The 15,044-nt window shown below is 34.4% G+C and overlaps 1 long non-coding RNA gene across 1 annotated transcript in view; it reads right to left on the reverse strand.

The window, feature by feature from the left end:
* Nucleotides 1–1,652: 1,652 nt before the first annotated feature.
* Nucleotides 1,653–15,044, reverse strand: part of LOC122817389 — a 116,471-nt gene continuing 103,079 nt past the window's right edge. The window contains exon 3 of the long non-coding RNA XR_006367232.1: nt 1,653–1,699. This is a non-coding gene — a long non-coding RNA (uncharacterized LOC122817389). The remainder of the gene's footprint in view (nt 1,700–15,044) is intronic.

Here is a 15,044-nt window from a genome sequence, read left to right on the forward strand (position 1 = left end):
GGGCTATGCCAAGTCATATGTGAGTCGGCACATCGCACAGAGCTCATTAGTGCACCATTCCAGGAAAGTGCGGGATGTTTATGCAAACCACACTTTTCATATATTTATCTAGTATGTGTACCTTCTGCTGTTTAAAGTATGCCCAGCCTTGTATTAAAGCATATTGTGATATTTCTACCTCATCCATCAGTGACCTGTGCTGCATCTCCCTTAACCGTGACCTAATATCACTGTAATATCAAGCTGCTGGGCAATAGTTATTTTGTTGAGGAAACACTACACTAATCTCTGTATAACTTTCTGTATCTCACCAAGTTACCTTCAATACATGATGTTTCTGTTTGGTGCACTCATTCTAAGTTACTGACTTTGCAATGGCATTAACATCCAAAATCAATGGCAATCCACAGCACGAGCTCTTAAATCCATTGTCAAATTCCTGGAGTTTGCCCTGGGAGAAACAATGGACTGTAGATATTTTCTTTCTTACTATCTGAACAGATCTATCAAAATATGAGCATAGCAATACTCTGATTTTTATTTAGCCTAGGTTACACTAGACCCCAAGTGGCTTACCATAATGTCTGTGCTGACAGCAAATCAGACATTTACACTACTAAATTTCCAAAGATTAAACATTTACTTTGGCATGTACTCCCTCTTGTCTTACAACTCTATGTGTAGAACTTGGACCTGAAGTTTAAAATAAGTCTTCTGATCTTACTGCTATCTCTAATTGAGGCTTCACATCAAAATAAAACCTGATACTCAAATGATTTTCTTATTGTTAAAATATCATTAAAGAAGAAATATTTTTGCATAAAACAGACCGTGACATTTTGAGAGTATCACAGATCATGACATAATGGTGCTGTACTTTCACATGCTCCAGTTCACCTGGTTTATGCTTGTGTATGTGTATTCCTACTGAAAAAATGCTCCAAGTAATTTGACCATGATACGAGTTTCTTAAAGAGATTTTGAATAAAACTATCAAGAAAGCAGAGTACAGAAGTGTGCTAGGATTAGACTGGCAGATCATTACTATGTCAGAATTCCTGGGGATTTATTAAATAAGCACTTTCACCACAGGTATGTATGACAAGATTTCTCACTCCACCAGGATTTATGTAGCATAAGCAGGCTACACAGCCTAGTCTTTTCCTCTATCAGATTATCTGTGGCTCTAACGCAGCTTGTCAGTAGTGTCCATGTCAGACAAAACTGGACAAGGCTTGTGTGAGTGGACTGTGGATAACTTTGCATGTTATTGTGATGAATACTTTAGAATAACAAGAGACTCCAACAGCATTGAAAGAGGCGCCCCACCCACCGTATTGAAAAGGCAACTGTAAACACAGTACCTACAAAAACTAAATATCATGCTCGAGCTTCATTAACTCATTAGCATATTCTGGCAATCATTTAGTAAGGTGCTTCATTTTAAGGATTCTAAAATGGTGGACGGCCAGTGAGCACTCTAGCTGTGCAGCTCCCTTAACTTTCAAAAATATCTAACCTTTTGCCTGCACATCCTGAGGAAAAATAGCAAATTTTCAACAGAAAAATAGGCAACAAGCAAACTACTAATATATTTCAGCTGTATTTTATGTTGGATGACCTTTTTTGCAAGAAAGATATTACTCACTGCAAACAGATTCCTGAACCGCATGGTGGGGACACTTCAAGATAAGCATGCCTGAGTGAAAAAGAGAAGAAAAAGACGGCTTGTTTTAATATGAAATTGCCAGAATAAAATCAACCTTCTGCACATTTATCTAGCTGAACATATTTTATCTGAAAAACAGTTAAATCAATGTTGGAAATGGAAAATTTATCAGAGCGCATGGATGCAGTAACTACCAAATCTAAACTATCAAATATAGTTACACCAGAAAAAGATACTGCATCAAAAAGGCTAAAAACAAAACTCAGCCAGAAATGACTAAACCTGCCCTTAGATCAAAGCAAGAACAAGCATTAACATTGGAAGACCTTAAATGGCATTACAACCACTGCAACAAGAAATCCAAGCATTTGCACACAAACTAAGTACTTTCAGCTCAAGCATGGACCAAATTATGCTCAGATTAGAACAAAATGAAGCAACAATCATGGACAGTGAACTAAAAATACAAGAGATGCAGAAATCAATACAGGCTAGTACAAAAAGTATTATAGAATTGCAACAAAAACTTCCGGACATAGAAGCAAGAAACAGACAAAATAATCTTATTATCAGGGGAATACCAGAATCAGTTGAAACCAATCAAATAAACAGTTACAAAAGAAATACTAAGCACAGTACTGCAGGATAAAGAGCTTTTGGAGGACACAACAATTGAAAGAGCTCACAGATCCATAAGATGCTCAAAAAACATGGACTTCCTAAGACAAATAGGTAAAATTGAAGTGTATTAACCCACCAGAAGTGCAGTAGCAAGCCCCTCCCAAACCTCGCCTGCGAGCATTTTGACTGCACCGCCACAGTTTGATTTAAAGATGCCACCATAACACACGGTAATATAGACCTATAAACAGAAAACATTATACGCGTATTCAAATCCACCAAAACACAAGGTAATTCACAAAAAAATTAGATTATAAAGAAAACATTGCATGCATAACATAAAAACACAGATGTGATTGCTGTGAAATCAGTTTTTTTTATTTTGTAAATCGGTGCGTTTGTACAGTTACATTTATAAACAGAAAACACACGTTGCATGTGCTTATTTCTTTATTTCGCGAACTTAGGCTAAAAACAGACACCCACAACCTCTAACACCACATCAGGAAGCATAAGTTATAAAGCGAAGTATACAGTCAAGGCAGTTCCATTTCCTTGTCAGAGCCTTCATCCAGATCCACTGCTTGAGCTTCCTGGTACTCTTTGAAAGGACACAAAAAGTTCAGAAGCAAAGTGTCATAGTTATGTCCGTACTTCATTCTCCACATATACTCGTCTAGAACTGGGCACCATATGTGCCCTTGTTCTAGATAACAGCAGACCTTCTCTGAAACAAACAGAACTACAGGGACAGTAGGACCACTTTATATAGAGAAAATGAAGATCATAGAACAATTTGCTGCCTGCATGTTAAGGATGTGTCAAACGCTAACATTTTCAGATATTAACAGTGCATTTTGATGTGATAATGACTCGATGCAACAATGGGGTAGGTTCATACTTAGCATAATGATGCAACACCTTCAATACCATGTTAATGTTATATTATTTGAATGGAAAGGCCATTAGCATTGTGTGCCAATCACAGCACAATGCCGTTGTTAATCCCTGCCCTCCCGCATGTCAATCACGGTGGGACACGCCCATTCCTGAGCGAACTCTGTGGCGGGTTAATACACTTCAATTTCGCTGACAAATATATGTCAGGATGCTTAATTCAGCTTATGTATGATCAATATTATCTGCATATAAAACCAAGAAAGCAATCACATGGAGAGGACACAAAATCACAATAAGCCAAGATCTTCCTCTTGAAATAAAGCAAAATCATCAGAAACTTAATAAATACTGTGCTTACCTTATTGAAAAAAACATCCACTTTCAGATGAAATATCCTGCTACACTAGTATTTCACCATAAAAAGTAAAAAAATATCAATAGATACACCAGAAGAAGCAAAAGCCACATTTCTCCATCTCTACAACGTGAATCCAGCGTGAAAAAAGACAATCCACCTTTGCTGAAGCATTTGAATGATATAATCTTCTGTTTCAGGCTGAATCCTGCATATTTTGACTTTTTCTTGAGGTAAATACTTAAATATGTTTACTTTTCCACTTTGCTGAGTAGGCCGAGAGGTCTGTTAGCATGGTGATGTCCCATTACCCACATTTCCATGCAGCTACAATGTGTTTGCAATAATCTTTCACCTTTCAACTCATTTCATCATCTAAATTACCTAGGAGCCCCAGTGCATTACTGGGACTGGAACTAATGTAAACAAGACATTACAACACTGAAAAAGGACATTAGACTATTTGCCAAGCATACTGACAGATTCTGTGCAGCAGAATGTAAGCAGATAGACTGATGTTTAGTTACTTTCTGTGCTAGAGAATGTTGAAGTTAATGCAGTTATTTTAAAGGGGCAATGCAGAATATTATTTCAAATAATGTGCTTGAACTTTTAAACTGATGATTAGGTGGAATATAACAATTTTTTTCTCTTAATCTTAATTATTAGGTGAAATCTTCCTATACTCATGTTTATACAAAGCTGTGAGATATACATAAAGAAAAGACTGAAATGTATTATATTAAATAGCAGCTGCATACTCATATATGCTGTGGCAAAATTACATTTATGATGATATGATGTTGGTCTTGTACCAAAAACAAATATGATTTATTTGATGAACGCCTTAAGGTAAAATATGCAATAGGAATGTATACTTGTTTTATTATTTTTTTTCTCTAGGAAAAGTGAACAGAGTTTACAAGATATTGTAGAATTTATATATACAGTTGAGGCATTTTTATTTTTTTTTTATTTTTATTTTTATATTTATTTTTATTTTTATCTTTATCTTTATTAGGCTGTAATATTAAGCAAAATGCATGTATATATATATATATATATATATATATATATATAGAGAGAGAGAGAGAGAGAGAGAGGAAAATAAAACTAAAAGTTAGATATTTGCAATACACATGTATTGAAGGTGAAAGATAGATGCAATATTATATTGTTGTTAGAGTGGCAGCAGTACTGTTTAATAATGCCAATCTAGTATTTTTTTTTCTCTTCTCTTTTGGTGTTCATAGATCTAGCTCATACAGATATAGTGCATTGTATTTTTTCTCTTTTCTTTAGTTTGTATTAGTCAGGTATTTGCATGTAATTATAAATGCACCTTATAACTTGGTATAGCTTAAAAACAAATGACATAGGGATGATTTATTTTATATATATATATATATATATATATATATTTTTTTTTTTTTTTTTTTTTTTTTTCTTTTTCTTTTTGGGGGGGCTTTCAGGGCTTGTATAGAAGAATTTAGGACCTTATTTAGTGTTTTATTATATTGCTTTGGTTTGGTTATAAGGCTATCCAAAATAGTTTGGTTACATTTACTAATATAATACATAGGTTTAAAATGGTAAGATATTTAAAATTGATTCTGAATACGGGTACAGGGAAGCTGCTATGCAGAGTTGATGCATATGGTTGTGTACGTTTGGAAAATAGTAGGTCATTTTGACATCCCTCTGCTCTATAAGACTTACACCCAGAATCAGTCACAAAAATCCTTTGATTTTAGAAGTTTTGTTTATCTAACATTACAGAGGGATGGGTGGTTATGCACACAAAGGGGGGGGTAGAAGAATAGAAGTCACTATGCAGAAAATGCTAACACTAATACACAACAGTATATATTTATATTATCACATTGCTTATTGTGTTTTATTAACACTAATCAAGAAATATTTTTACACTTTCAGAAATTATATCTTTAGATTCATGGAACGTTAAGGGAATTTCAGACAAAAGTAAACGGAATCTAGTCATGCATATTATATATCAAAATAAAACAGTGATAAACTTTCTTCAAAAAACTCACCTGATCTCACAACTCTGGGACAGGGAGAGAAAACGTAAATGGGTCAAGCATATAATAGCTGCTGGACATAATTCTACTTCCAGAGGGGTTACTATCATTATAAACAAAGCCTATCAGGAGGAAATTGTTTCCATGAAGACTGACTTGAATGGTAGATGGGCTATGTTTACCTCAAATCTCCATAGCATAAATAAACCTTTACTTTTCCTAAATATATATAGTCCCTGCTCTAACCAACAAATGTTTATTTATGAAATCGTTAACTTACTTATTGAATTTCCTAATCATTTATATATAACTGGGGGAGATTGGAATGCAGTAATGGAACATGAAAAGATAGATCCAATAAAGAAACCAAGCAACAGATATCATAAATATAGCTCTTAGTAAATTACAAAATACTTTTGAGCTATTTGATCCATATGAGAATTTCCAACATGACAAAACAATATCCAGATATACCTTCTTTTCTATGTCTCATAAATCTTGGTCTAGAATAGACACCTTCCTAATCTCTCAGTTCTTTTCGTCGTATAAGCTAAAATACAGCATTTCACCTAGATCTTTCTCGGATCATTCTAAAATTAATACATTCAAAACCTACTAAATTTCATCCAAAACATATCTTATTTTAATAAGTGGACTTTAAACACAAAATTATTCAGAAACAAGAATTAGCTAAAGAGATAAACAGTATACTCACTCAATTAGATGAAGAAATCATAAGTACTACAATACCTTATGATAAGCAATGGGAAGCTGCAAAAGCAGTTATTAGAGGTGTCATAATTCAAAAATCTGCCTGGTTTAAGAAAAAATATAATAATACCAAAACCACATTAGAATCGCAAATTGTGTCAGCAGAACTACAATTACAACAAAAATATTCAAAAGAATTAGAGGAAAAATGTATGGAATGGCAAAAACAACTACATAAGCATTACTTAGAAAATTTAACTTTTTTTAGAAAGCAGGTCTTTATATCAGTACTCAGAATGGGCTCAAATGCCCTCAAGTTTCTAGCCAGGCTAATAAATATTAAGAGTGGCCCACCAAAAATTAAAGAATTACATTATGAAGGACATAAATTTCAAGAAAACCAAGACATATTAAATGTATTTGAGAACATATATAAAAGGCTGTACAACATGCACTTACCATCCTCAAATGACAAATTTAATGAGTTCATTCAAAATTTAAAATTTCCACAAGTTACACAAGAATAACAAAAACTTTTAGGGGCACCATTACACCTAACAGAGTTAAAAGAAGCAATAAAAAATCTCAAGCCAGGTAAATCTCCAGGACCTGACAGATTTACCTCTGAATTTTATAAAATATTCTCAGAACCGATCTCTAAAATCCTACTTAAAGTATATAACTATATAATACAACATGAGATAACAGACATATAAATAATTCTAAGACCATCTTTCTACTTAAACCGAATTCTGCCCCAACGGATCCCACTAATTATATACCAATAGCCCTCATAAATACTGACTTTAAAATTTTTGCTCAAATTTTAGCCAACAGGTTGAAGAATATACTTCCCTCTATTATATCGCATATCAGTTAGGTTTTATGGTACATAAGCAAACAAGTGATAACACTCTGTTACTAGACACAGCTATCAGATTACTAAAAACAGATAAACATCTCAAATATGTTATTGCCGTAGATGCTAGTAAAGCTTATGACAGAGTAAATTTAGACTTTTTATTTAATGTTATGTCTTTATTTGGTTTTCCTAAATAATTTATTAATAAAGTTAAGGTTTTATATCAGATGGCCTCAACTTCCATTGAGATTAACAATAATAAATCAAAACCTATCCCCATTTCAAATGGCATGAGACAAGGGTGTCCACTTTCTCCTTACCACTTTAATTTATACCTAGAACCCCTACTTCTTTATATATCACAGAAATCTTTTCTGCACATTCCAAAAGTATTAAATACTAACATTATATATTCGGCATTTGCTGATGACTTAAATATATACTTACAACTCCACACAACCGATCTTCCTAAAATACTGACAGCCATTGAAAAATTCTCAGAGATTTCAAATTACAAACTAAATCCAAACAGATCCCAACTTTTCCCACTAAATCCCATAGGATATATGCACTTTTACTTCCCGGAGAGCAAAATAAAGATAATTTATCAACTAAAATACTTGGGGGTAATATATACTCCCAACTTTAGTGAAACTATTAAAAATAACTTAACCCATACCTGGAACACTATTGAAAATGATACGAATAGATGGAAAAATATCAATATGTCTTTGTTATCAAAAAGCAGTATTGTTAAGATGAACCTGCTACCAAGAATTCTTTTCCAAATGAACGCTACCTTCACAATTATACCTCAAAGATTTTTTATAGACATGGAAAGAAGCATACCCAGATTTATTTGGTATCCTAAATCTACTAGAATCAAATATGAAAAGCTTATACTTCCTAAATCTAAAGGTGGGTTAGGGTTACCTGATTTTAAATTATACTACAGTATTATCCAGGCATATAGACTATGTCAAATATTAAATTATAAATCAAACACAAATGTATCGTCCTCCTTATGGTCTAGAATTTGGTATGAACAAATTAAGACACTTGGGTGCAATTCTAGGGCTCTCCTATTCTTAAACTTAAACCAAAAACTATGTTTATGTTAAGAATTTGCATCCACTTATTAAACAAATGGTTTTAACTACTCAAAAGCTCTTTTCATCTGTACAATTATTAAATGCCCTCCTTCTACTGCAACCTATACACCTTAATCCTAATTTAGTACTAAATAATAAATTGATAAACTTGCAAGAGTATCCCTTAATAAGAGATATTACAGTATGGGAAATTTATAAATGGAAGGAATGTGATATTACACAATTATGAGAGCAATTAAATCTCCCAAAGAAATACGTAATTATTATGAACTCACTCAAATACCATGTAAACACTAAATTTCATATTGAAAATTTTGATAAACAAGATACTAGTTTATCCCAGTTAATTCTAAAAAATCTATATACCAAGGGGAAAACAATGTCTAGACTCTATAAACTTATAAAGGATATAAAACATCAGAATTGTACTTTATTCTCCTCATACTAGCAGAAGAAAAACCCACAAATTACTGAACAAAATAAAAAAAATGCCATCGAAAATACGCTCAAATTCAGCCAACTTATGATTAACAATAATGCATGGTTTACCCTCAAAATTAGTAATTTTAATAACAAATACTCATCTAAATGTCCTCACTGCAAGAAACAACCAGTAGACATTCTACATGTTATGTGGGAATGCAATAAAGTTCATAACTTACGGTGTTCACTAAGGGCAAGACTAGAGAAAATGGGCTACCAAAAAAGTACTTTATCCTGGGAAACAGTTATACTGCACATAAATATGAATAATCTTCCCAAAGTCTTACAACATGTCCTCACCACCATTTGTTCTCTAGTCAAATTCTATATTACAAAGAATTGGACTATTGCAACCCCACTCACATGGGAAGGTTTTAGAAATGTAGCAATCAAATACATTGCCTCCCACAAGCTACTATGTTACTAAGAAACGTAAATATTACCAAGAGTATTGGGAATACTTATTAGATTTCATTCTCAAGAGGTAAAAATATTAAATCTAAAAGTGAAATATGCAATATATGTAAGACAATCAATAAGGATATACTTAGAACCTTTTTAACATTGTCATTTTATAAATATTTGTGTAGATAAGTTGATTAAAAAAACACATACCCTATATAAAGATGTTTTAGTTTGACTTTCCCTAGTATATGTAATAAACAACTAATGGTACTGTTTTATTCTTCTTATCACTGCAGAATATATGGTTAGTACAAAAACTAGATTTTTTTAAGTGACTTCTTTGTATATATTGTATATAGAATGTTATGTTTTGTTGTATGTTGTGTGTGTATCTTATTGTATAATGTCTTGCATGTTGTAACCTAAAAAACTGCAATAAAAAAATTTTGAAAAAAAAAAGGTGCTTCATTTCTATCTGCTGACAGGTTGGACATTACTTGCCTGGAACATACGATCAAATAAAATTTAAATGCAAGAAAAAATATTTTCATCTGAAAAAGTAAAGCAAGTTTTATACTTATGTTTTCAGTTAAAATACTTTCCTAACATTTAAACTGCTTAGTCATATCAGTAAATACATCAACTGCAACATTGTGTTTATTTTACACTGGAGCAAAAGTGTTGTTTGTGTTCTGCCTTTTAAGCAATGTAGGTTTGAATGAGGTAAGGTAACACACAGAACTTGCAAAGCAGGAGTTAATCACTAAATGTAGTGATTAGCTCTATATGATATATATATATATATATATATATATATATATATATATATATATATATATATATATATATATATCTATAGCTCTATAGCTCTGATCACGTAGCCCAGGCCAGTATGACCCTGACCCTGAGTAGCATCTTGCCCTCACCAAGAATGATGCCACAGTATAAAGAAAAAATTATCAATTTCAACAATTGTCTAAGTTTCAGGTGTCATTCAAAGGGGATCCAGTATCTGTCCACCTGGGATGACATGCTCGACAAGCCACACTGCTTCACAAGAGATGGCTTGCACCTGTCTCCCTTAGGCTTTCGAATACTGGCCAAGGTTTTTGCCGCCCCCATAGTGCCTTTTTTAGGCAAGGCTCAAAAGACAATCCCACCACCGTAAATAGCACAAATTACCAAAATCTGAGGGTAATGCTACTCAACACCAGAAGTCTAAACCTCAAAATGCATGCACTCGAGGCACTCCTCAGTATGGAGAACATTGATATTTGTGCAGTAACAGAAACCTGTTTTAAGGCTCCAGAGAGCACCCCAGCACTACCAGGCTATAACTCATACCATACTTTTCGGCCACAGAACCAGGACCAAAACACAAAAGGTGGGGGTTTATTCATATTCATCAAGGATACCCACACCTCCAGGTTAGTGGCACAGCATGATGCCTCAGAGGTCATCCATGTGCAACTAACAATGGGCAAAACTGCAATTCAAATTGTAGCTTGCTACAGATCACCCACCATGACCGAGGACCCCCATTCTGCATTTCTGGAGACACTGGAAAATATGAAGGTCCTACCAAACACCTTAATATTGGGTAGCTTCAATTACCCAAACATTAACTGGGAGAACTACTCAAGTACTAACTCCCTTGCCCAGCACTTCCTAGAATTTATAAACTCGAACACCCTGGATCAACTGGTTAACACCCCTACCAGAGGGGACAACATATTGCACCTGGTCATCACCAACATTGTCAACCGGTGTTCCACACCAGAGGTCAACCCCTCGCTGGTTAGATTAGACCATAGACTAATCACTCTAGATATCCACATTCCGCCATCAAGGAAACCACCGTGAAAGACTTTTCAAAAGCAAACTTCACGTTACTTAAGACCAAAATGAAAAGGTTCACAGCCCCCATGCTAAAGGACAATGCTGTCCAAGCTGCTGAATCACTTACAAAGGCACTCTATGAGCACCTGCAAGAATGCATGGATCATGCTATCCCAAGCAAAACCAAGACTCACTCCTCCAAGAAAAGGAAATCAGTCTGGTGTCTTGAAGAAAACCTTGTTAGAATACCAGGTGCAATAGTTTCACATAAAAGTACAACCCTTAAATACTTTTAATACTTCAAACAGCCAATACAGTCAGCAACTGGAAAACACATGTTGTTATCTTGTCTTGATGTTTCATTCCGTACTAACCCCCATACCGCGTAATCAGTTGTTAGCATTAAATCTTATTTTGTTCTAGCAAAAAATATTCGTGGAGCTGGATATACTAAGTTTTGTTTTTTTTTAACTATGCTTTCTCTTTCCCATAACACAGTCTGTGCAACAATTCAATGAGCTTATTCAATCTTCTGTTTCTCATAACACAGTCTGTGCAACAATTCAAGGAACTTATTCAATCCATGATGGTTGACAGGTTAACAACTCTTAAAATGCTCTTCTGAAATTGTTTACTGTGGACAGGAGTGCTCTTGTCCCTTACAATAATTCTTATCATAATTATGTAGTAAGAATTCAAAATATTTTCACAATCTTGTTGTCATTATTTTATTCTACATTTATTGCTAAAACATATTTACTAAACAAAAGAGATAACATCAGGTGAATGCAAAATGTCAACATTTGAAAAAGCATTCCATGGCTTAACAAACATCAGTGATGTGTATGCTATTACATTCTGATATGAACCATCCTAAACAGAAAAGAATAACTGAAACCAGATTAAGCCAGTGTGTTGCATGCAAATATAAAAAATATAAAATACAAAAATGTCATTGAGAAATGTTAAAATCAGGGTAAGAGGATAGTGCCCTACCCTGTGACTATAAATCTGTAAAGCAAGGCCTGATGTCTTTATTTAACCATTTCCAATATCTAAATATGAATGATAATGTTGTTTGGAGATAGAGTACTTTTTTATCTCTAACATTGTGAGATTAAATTTATGCATTGTGATTCCCAGGATCCAAAACCATACATTTGTAAGGGAAGCATGGATTTTTACAAAGCTCAAGAAGCAGGTAAATGAATTGTGTCCCTTATCTTTCTACTATTTATGCATGAGCATAACATGTGGTGGTAACTCAAATTTCTATCACCACATCTCCAGCAGCTGCCATCTTCACAGCCACATATATTAACTTCCAGTGCTATTGATTGCCAAAAGTGTCATCTTTTACCATGTGGTAAAATGCACAGGTGACAGGATTGAACCCTTTTTACTTATTATGGACGTGAAGCCATAAGGTGTCATCAATATGAATCTGTAATAGATCTGTCCTTTCTTGTCTATTCCTTTCAAATGTTTTGGGCTATAGAGGTCTCAACAGTAGGCAAGACCTGGTGATACTGTGAGCGGCTTCAGCCTAATTCCAGGATTATTATATCATTGCCCTTGTTAACCTGTCTCCTCAGTCTTAAGAGCTGCACATGTTTCCACTAGAAAATATCTTTACCACTAGGGTTTGTACTACTGCTAGATCTTTTAAGATTAGATAGTCTGTTGTAGTTATGGACAATAGGCAAATCAATAAGAGCTGGTATGCTCCCATAATGCTATACTATGATCAGATAAGGCCAGTGGTATCACTGTTATGGAGTTTCTCACTTCCAAGGCATGGTGACTACTTAAAATAAATCTAATCTGCTATCTACCACCATCTAGGACATGAAAAGTGTAGCCTTTTCTTCTGTGGGATTTGTATACTCACTAGAAACAATTATTTCACCCACCCCCATATTGGGGTACATGTTTCCCAAGATTGAATTTTCCCATGGGAATTCAATCTTCCATGTTATCTAACACTATATTGAAATTGCCTCCCTTAACAATGTGTTTGATGACCCTCCAACAATGCAACACAGAAATCATGAAACCATTTTCTCTATCTAAGTGTGGTAGAGTATTTGATTCCATTGATAAAACTGTGGACTTTACTAAGAAAGGTAATATTACCTCTGAGGCTAAAAGTTTAGATTGATTTTATTCTGAGTTAAAAAAGAATATCTGTATCTCATTCACAAAAACCTGTGTTTAACAAGAAAAAATAAAAGGTTTCCATGATTCATTCAAAAAATAAACTTTAAAATGTTATATAAATGTGCTGGTATTCACTTTATCAATATAATTATATTACTTTATATAACTGCATTATTTTCTCCTTCTTTAGACTTTTTATAATTTACTTGGAGTATATGTCATACCACACTGAAGTTTAAGACTGAGACATTTTTCAGTTACATATGTTGATACAGGCAAGTTTCTATCTCTTTCTTTATATATATATATATATATATATATATATATATATATATATATATACATATATATATATATATATATATATATATATATATATATGTGTGTATAAACAAAAAGTAAAAGAGTCACACAGACAATCCAGTTAGTAAAACTACAAAAAAAAAAAAACAGAAAAACCTAGCCAAGCTAGAGTTTTCACTGTGATACCTTAAACCTCCTGTAACAGAGGCTGTGAAGAAAGGAGATGCTGCCAGCACAGTTGTCAGGAATTCTGTAAATAATTATATGTCATTTGTGAATATCCACATGATGCTTGTGTTACAACTGTATTATGCTAAATGCTACCAGCTGCCAGCAATGGGGGGTTTGGAGTGGGAGCTGGAAGTTAGATGACAAGAAGTGATGTAATTCTGTAAGCTATCCCAGCAGAAATATTTTAGATATTAATTTGAGAAGTCTCCTAGTGAGACAGAGCATTCTGCATTCTGTCTTGGACCTGACAACAACTAGAAGGACCTTTCACCACATCTGCCTTGCTCTAACAAAGTAAGTTTCTAGGGAACAATATAGCTGTCTTAGATTCAGTCAGGAATATAGTGAAGCTTAGTTTAGATATTTTTCTTTATTTATTTCAGACTGTCCTGCAATGTTGTTTTAAATATTCCTGTTGTTTTGAACTCTGATGTCACTGTGAATATATATTTAGTATTGTCTTGATCTTTTATTATGTATTATTACATCTATTTAAACCTTTCATTGTGGCTGATCTGTATAGAGATATTTAAGTTTTGAGAGTACTTGCATATTTATTTGGTGACACTGTGTGGGCCACTCCTAATAGCCTTGCTCTTGGTCAAACTACCATTTGTATTAATATTAATATCACTCAGTATATTGGGTACTCTTGAAAGATACACTTGGGATATATTTGTGTCCCAGAGATTCCACAGTCTATGGAATAGACTCCCTCTCTGTGTCAAGCAGAGTACCTCTCTAGCCCTCTTTAAGAGGAACCTGGATGACTGGATGGGAAACAGAAAATATATCCCGGGGATCTCACCTGTGTCTCTGCTGGACATGGTAAACAGGTACTGACTTTGAGGGAACATGGCCAAAATTCTTGGCTAGGCTTATAATGGCCTCCAGGCCAACAGCCAAGTATCATCCTATGAACCTATGAACCTAAGAGCCTTAAGGTAGCTGGCAGGAGTGAGTGGTGACAGTAGAAACTACCTTATAGTCTGGACAGAAGGGTTTATAGCTAGTAAACCTGTGTCAGCCTTTCCCAGGTCTGTGTGTTTGTGTAAATCAAGCCTTAAAGAGTGTGTGTGTCAACTACTTGGGCAGCGACACGAAGTAATGGTTGGACAGAGAGGGTGCACTGGCTGGACAGAGAGGGTGCTGGAGATCTTGGCTTATTCACTCAGCTGAGATCTCAACTCTATAGCTGTGCCAGTGGGGAGTCTAACTGGAGATCTGAAGGAAGAGGGAGAAACCAGCTCTGGACTGACCATGGTCTCTGCGTGCTCTTAAGGGAATTGCACTTGATGCAGAGAGCTGCATCTGGAAATACTGTGTGTGTACCTGTCATCCTCTCAGTGAA

The sequence above is a fragment of the Protopterus annectens genome, chromosome 12.part0 (genome assembly GCF_019279795.1).
Source record: "Protopterus annectens isolate FY-2018-M chromosome 12.part0, PAN1.0, whole genome shotgun sequence".
NCBI lineage: Eukaryota > Metazoa > Chordata > Ceratodontiformes > Protopteridae > Protopterus > Protopterus annectens.